We start from the raw sequence: 6,000 nt of genomic DNA, 5'->3' as shown, positions 1-6,000 counted from the left end.
AAACCAAAAGGCATACGTCTATAAGCAAAAGTACCAAAAGGGCATGTAAAAGTATTCTTTGATTGATCTCTAGTCGACACAGGTATTTGAGAGAAACCAGAATAACCATCTAGAAAGCAATAGTGTGTATGTTTGTATAATCTTTCTAGCATTTGATTAATAAAAGGTAAGGGGTAATGATCTTTCTTAGTAGCTTTATTTAATTTGCGGAAATCAATTACCATCCTATAACCTGTGATAATTCTTTGTGGAATCAATTCATCTTTATCATTAGGAACAACAATAATACCTCCCTTCTTAGGGACACAATGGACAAGACTTATCCACTCACTATCAACAACGAGATAGATTATACCTGCCTCTAGAAGTTTAGTATTTCTTTTCTTACCACTTCTTTCATTTTAGGATTCAGACGTCGTTGAGGATCACGAACTGGATTGGCATCTGCTTCCAAATTTATTTTATGTTGACATAGAGTGGGACTAATGCCCTTAAGATCATCAAGAGTATATCCAATAGCAGCACGATGCTTCTTCAGAGTTTTGAATAATATTTCTTCTTCATGCTCTAAAAGGTTAGCACTAATAATAACAGGATATATCTTCTTTTCATCAAGATAAGCATATTTAAGATTATCAGGCAAAGGTTTAATCTCAAACACGGGATCACCCTTGGGTGGAGGAGGATCCCCTAAAATTTCAATAGGCAAATTATGTTGCAGAATAGGTTCCTGTTTAAAGAATACTTCATCTATTTCCCTTCTTTCATTCATGAACATATCATTTTCATGGTCTAGCAAATAATGTTCTAAAGGATCACTAGGAGGTACGGCAATAGAAGCAAGACCAATAATTTCATCCTTACTAGGTAATTCTTTCTCATGATGTTGTTTACTAAATTTAGAGAAACTAAACTCATGAACCATATCATCCAAACCAATAGTAACAACATTCTTTGTGCAATCTATGGTAGCATTAACAGTATTTAAGAAGGGTCTACCAAATATAATGGGACAAAAACTATCTTGCGGAGAAGTAAGAACAAGAAAATCAGCAGGATATTTAGTTTTCGCACACAAGACTTCAACATCTCTAACAATTCCAATTGGTGAAATAGTATCTCTATTGGCAAGTTTAATTGTGACATCAATACCTTCTAACTCAGCAGGTGCAATTTCATTCTTAATTTCTTCGTATAAAGTATGCGGTATAACACTAGCACTCGCACCCATATCACATAAGCCATGATAACAATGATCTCCTATTTTAACAGAAATAACAGGCACGCCTACCATAGGTCTATGTTTATCTTTAGCACAAGGTTTAGCAAATTCTAGCAGTTTCACCTTCGAATTGAATAACATGCCCATCAATATTATCGGACAAGAGATCTTTAACAATAGCAATATTAGGTTCTACTTTAACTTGCTCAGAAGGTGTATAAGTTATAATATTGCTTTTACGAACAACAGTTGAAGCTTTAGCATGATCCTTTATTCTAACAGGGAAAGGTGGTTTCTCAATATAAGAAGTAGGAACAATAGGATCATTATAAGTGACAGTCTTTTCTTCAACTTTAATAGGTGCAACTACTTTTTCTTCTATGGGAGGACGATATTTAAACCACTTCTCCTTAGGGAGATCAACATAAGTAGCAAAATATTCAGAAAAAGAAGCTACTATCTCACAGTCAAGTCCATATTTAGTGCTAAACTTACGGAAAATATCGGTATCCATAAAAGATTTAACACAATCAAACTTAGGTGTCATACCTGACTCCTTACCTTCGTCGAGGTCCCAATCTTTAGAGTTGCGTTTAATTCTATCCAATAAATTACATCTGAATTTAGTAGTCTTCATCATAAAAGAGCCAGCACAAGAAGTATCGAGCATGGTGCGATTGTTATCAGAAAGCCGAGCATATAAATTTTGAATAATCATTTCTCTTGAGAGCTCATGATTGGGGCATAAATATAACATTGATTTAAGCCTCCCCCAAGATTGAGCGATGCTTTATCCTTCGCGAGGCCAGAAATTATATATATAATTGCGATCATGATGAACAAGATGCATAGGGTAATACTTTTGATGAAATTCCAGCTTCAATCTTTTATAGTCCCATGATCTCATATCATCACATAGCCTATACCATATCAATGTGTCTCCCTTCAAAGATAAAGGGAAGACCTTCTTCTTAGCAACATCATAGGGTATACCTGCAAGCTTAAATAATCCACAAACTTCATCCACATATATTAAGTTCTCATCAGGATGCTTTGTTCCATCTCCTGTAAAAGGGTTAGCTAGCAGTTTTTCCATCATACCCGAAGGAAATTCAAAAGGAGTTTCATTTTCAATAGGTTCAGTAGGTTGAGGGGCAACTCTTTGCTCTACTGGACAGGGTGAAGATACCCCGAACAAGCCCCTCAGAGAATTACTTTCCATAGTAACAAGTGACAGTAAATTTCAGCACACTATATAAATTTTTCCTTACCAAATTCCACCTACCAAAGGCACTACACTCCCCGGCAACGGCGCCAGAATAGAGTCTTGATGACCCACAAGTATAGGGGATCTATCGTAGTCCTTTCGATAAGTAAGAGTGTCGAAACCAACAAGGAGCGGAAGGAAATGATAAGCGGTTTTCAGCAAGGTATTCTCTGCATGTACTGAAATAAGTGGTAACAGATAGTTTTGTGATAGGATAAATTGTAACGAGCAATAAGTAACAAAAGTAAATAAAGTGCAGCAAGATGGACCAATCCTTTTGTAGCAAAGGACAAGCCGGAACAAACTCTTATAATAGGAAAAGTGCTCCCGAGGACACATGGGAATATCGTCAAGCTAGTTTTCATCACGTTCATATGATTCGCGTTCGACACTTCGATAATTTGATATGTGGGTGGGCCGGTGCTTGGGTGATGTTCTTACTTCAACAAGCATCCCACTTATGATTAACCTCTATTGCAAGCATTCGCAACTACAACAAAAGTATTAAGGTAAACCTAACCATAGCATGAAACATGTGGATCCAAATCAGCCCCTTATGAAGCAACACATAAATTAGGGTTTAATCTTCTGTCACTCTAGCAACCCATCATCTACTTATTACTTCCCAATGCCTTCCTCTAGGCCCAAATAATAGTGAAGTGTTATGTAGTCTACGTTCACATAACACCACTAGAGGCTAGACAACATACATCTTATCAAAATATCAAACGAATACCAAATTCACATGACTACTCATAGCAAGACTTCTCCCTTGTCCTCAGGAACAAACGTAATTACTCACAAAGCATATTCATGTTCATAATCAGAGGGGTAATAATATGCATATAGGATCTGAACATATGATCTTCCACCAAATAAACCAATTAGCATCAACTACAAGGAGTAATCAACACTACTAGCGACATACTAGCACCAATCCCGGACTTTGTGACAAGAATTGGATACAAGAGATGAACTAGGGTTTGGAGATGAGATGGTGCTGGTGAAGATGTCGATGGAGATTGCCCTCTCCCGATTAGAGGAGCGTTGGTGATGACGATGGTGATGATTTCCCCCTCCCGGAGGGAAGTATCCCCGGCAGAACAGCTCTGCTGGAGCTCTAGATTGGATCCGCCAAGGTTCCGCCTCATGGCGGCGGAGTCTCGTCCCGAAAAGTTCCTTCCTATTTTTTCTCATCGAAAGACTTCATATAGGAGAAGATGGACGTCGGTGAGCCACCAGGGGGCCCACGAGGTAGGGGGCGCGCCCTAGGGGGGAGGCGCGCCCCCACCCTCGTGAGCAGGGTGTGGGCCCCCTGGCCTTCATCTTTGGCTAGGATTTTTCTTTATTTACTTTAAGATGTTCCGTGGAGTTTCAGGACTTTTGGAGTTGCGCAGAATAGGTCTCTAATATTTGCTCCTTTTCCAGCACAGAATTCCAACTGCTGGCATTCTCCCTCCTTATGTAAACCTTGTAAAATAAGAGAGAATAGCCATAAGTATTGTGACATAAAGTGAAATAACAGTCCATAATGCGATAAATATCGATATAAAAGCATGATGCAAAATGGACGTATCACCTATGCATGTCAAGATTAATGTTATCAATTTCCTTCCTAATCTTGACATGCCTTGCCGTCGACCGTCGTCTTGAATGCCTTCGCTCGACATCATCACGCGCCTTCGCGCCCGCTGCGACGTATCGTGTGCCTGCCGTTGCCGGAGTTGATGCAGCTCGCCTTGTTGTCGTCGTCACAACCGTGAGCCAGCCCGTGGACCCGACCTGGCGCACCGAAGTCGGTCGCACCGTACTCCGTCACGACTCTGGCGACACTCGCCGAGCTTCCTCTCCGCCGGCGAAACACGCCTGGCGTCCCTCTGCGCCTTGCACGTCCCACGCGCATCCGACGCGTCCGACGAGCCAGACCGCACCAGTGCGTCCCGCACGTCCCGCGTGCACCCAACACGCCCGACGAGCCCGACCACAGCACACGCCGTGGACTCACCACGCGCCGCCTCTGCGTCCACCATGGCAGCCGCAGCGCCGCGCACCTCCACAGGCCGACACACAGCCCGGAGCTTCATCGCGCTGCTGCCGGCGAACGCCGCCACCGCCGACACGCCTCCGGCAAGGGGACGACACCCAAGATGAACCAGCTCATGATACCAATTGTTGAAACCGCAACCCTCTAGCTACCTCTCCTCTCACTCGAACGGAGGTGGAAGAAGAAGAACAATGGACACAAGATTTTCTGGCCGGCGACGAACGCCGCCACGGGCGCTCAAACGCCCCAATCTTTTTTTCTTTACAATGGCTACATGGCTTACACTCGGCTCTTCTGGCTCTACCACCTACATCTGTTTAAGTAGCACACGTGCACACACGCTACGGGAGCAACAGCCTGCCCGGTTCCTATGCCACTCACGCACAAGACTAGGCCAACATGCATACACAGACGCACCACGCTAGCTAACAACCTCTAAACGCATGCACTTGACTCGGCTACACATCAACTAACCAAGTACTGACTCTATGATCTACACGACACGGCCGGCTATGCCACTAACTAACCTATGCATATCAAGATTAATGCTATCACTCTGTTCAGATCTAAAAAAGTTTCCCGCCCCCTGCTCCGCACTTCTCTGGTCGCGGCTGCAACACCTGCTATCGTCTTCCTCAGCTCTCAACGACAACCGCCGCCTCTAGGTTGTTCTTCTCATGTTGGTATATCGAGTCATAATCACTTGTATTTTGCCGCACCCTTCTTGAGAAAAGGCGAGCTAGAGCCTCGGGGCGAGTCTTGTGAGTCTTAATTGTCGAGGCCAAGGGGAACTTTAGGGTGCATAATTTGGATAACAATGATATACACAACTTGTAAGTCTTGGAATCAAGTGGTTTCGTAAAATGCTCATCGAAGATGAGATGTGGCAAAAACGCTTGGAGTACCTACAATCGATAACACTCTCCCGGGAGCAAGCCGAGTTACTCTCCTGTATTAAAGTTTTTGGTGAAAGTTAAAGCACGAACTTCAGTGGTGGTAGTCATTCGGGAAAAAAAAAGGTGGTACATTTGGGGTCAATAGTTGTACTACCAAAGGTCCAAAACCTAGTTATAGGAGAATGTATGGTGAAGTATCAAATATAACCCTGAATACTCGTTATAGTACCAGAAATTTGGCATAGTATTGCCTATTGCCTCATCTGGGCTGTCCAACCATAAAAATAAATTACCCAAATTGACTTGATGTACTATAAAAGAACTCTAAAATAATAGGCAGTAATTCACAATAAATTAATGGTAATACGACAAATATAGCAAAATGTTATTGCCAATAAACTAGTGTGGCAATTTTCTTAAAAATATCAAAAAATACATAACATCAATTTATTGTATGCCAAAAGTGCAATGATTGAGAATAATCCAATTATAGCAAGAAACATTCTTCAAGATATGTATTATTTTCTAGTGCGTGGCTATTAAATGTTTTCTAATGTTCAACAATTTGCTT

The sequence above is a fragment of the Triticum dicoccoides genome, chromosome 3A (genome assembly GCF_002162155.2).
Source record: "Triticum dicoccoides isolate Atlit2015 ecotype Zavitan chromosome 3A, WEW_v2.0, whole genome shotgun sequence".
Classification (NCBI taxonomy): domain Eukaryota; kingdom Viridiplantae; phylum Streptophyta; class Magnoliopsida; order Poales; family Poaceae; genus Triticum; species Triticum dicoccoides.
The sequence above is the reverse complement of the archived record's forward strand: the minus strand, read 5'-3'. Positions refer to the sequence as shown.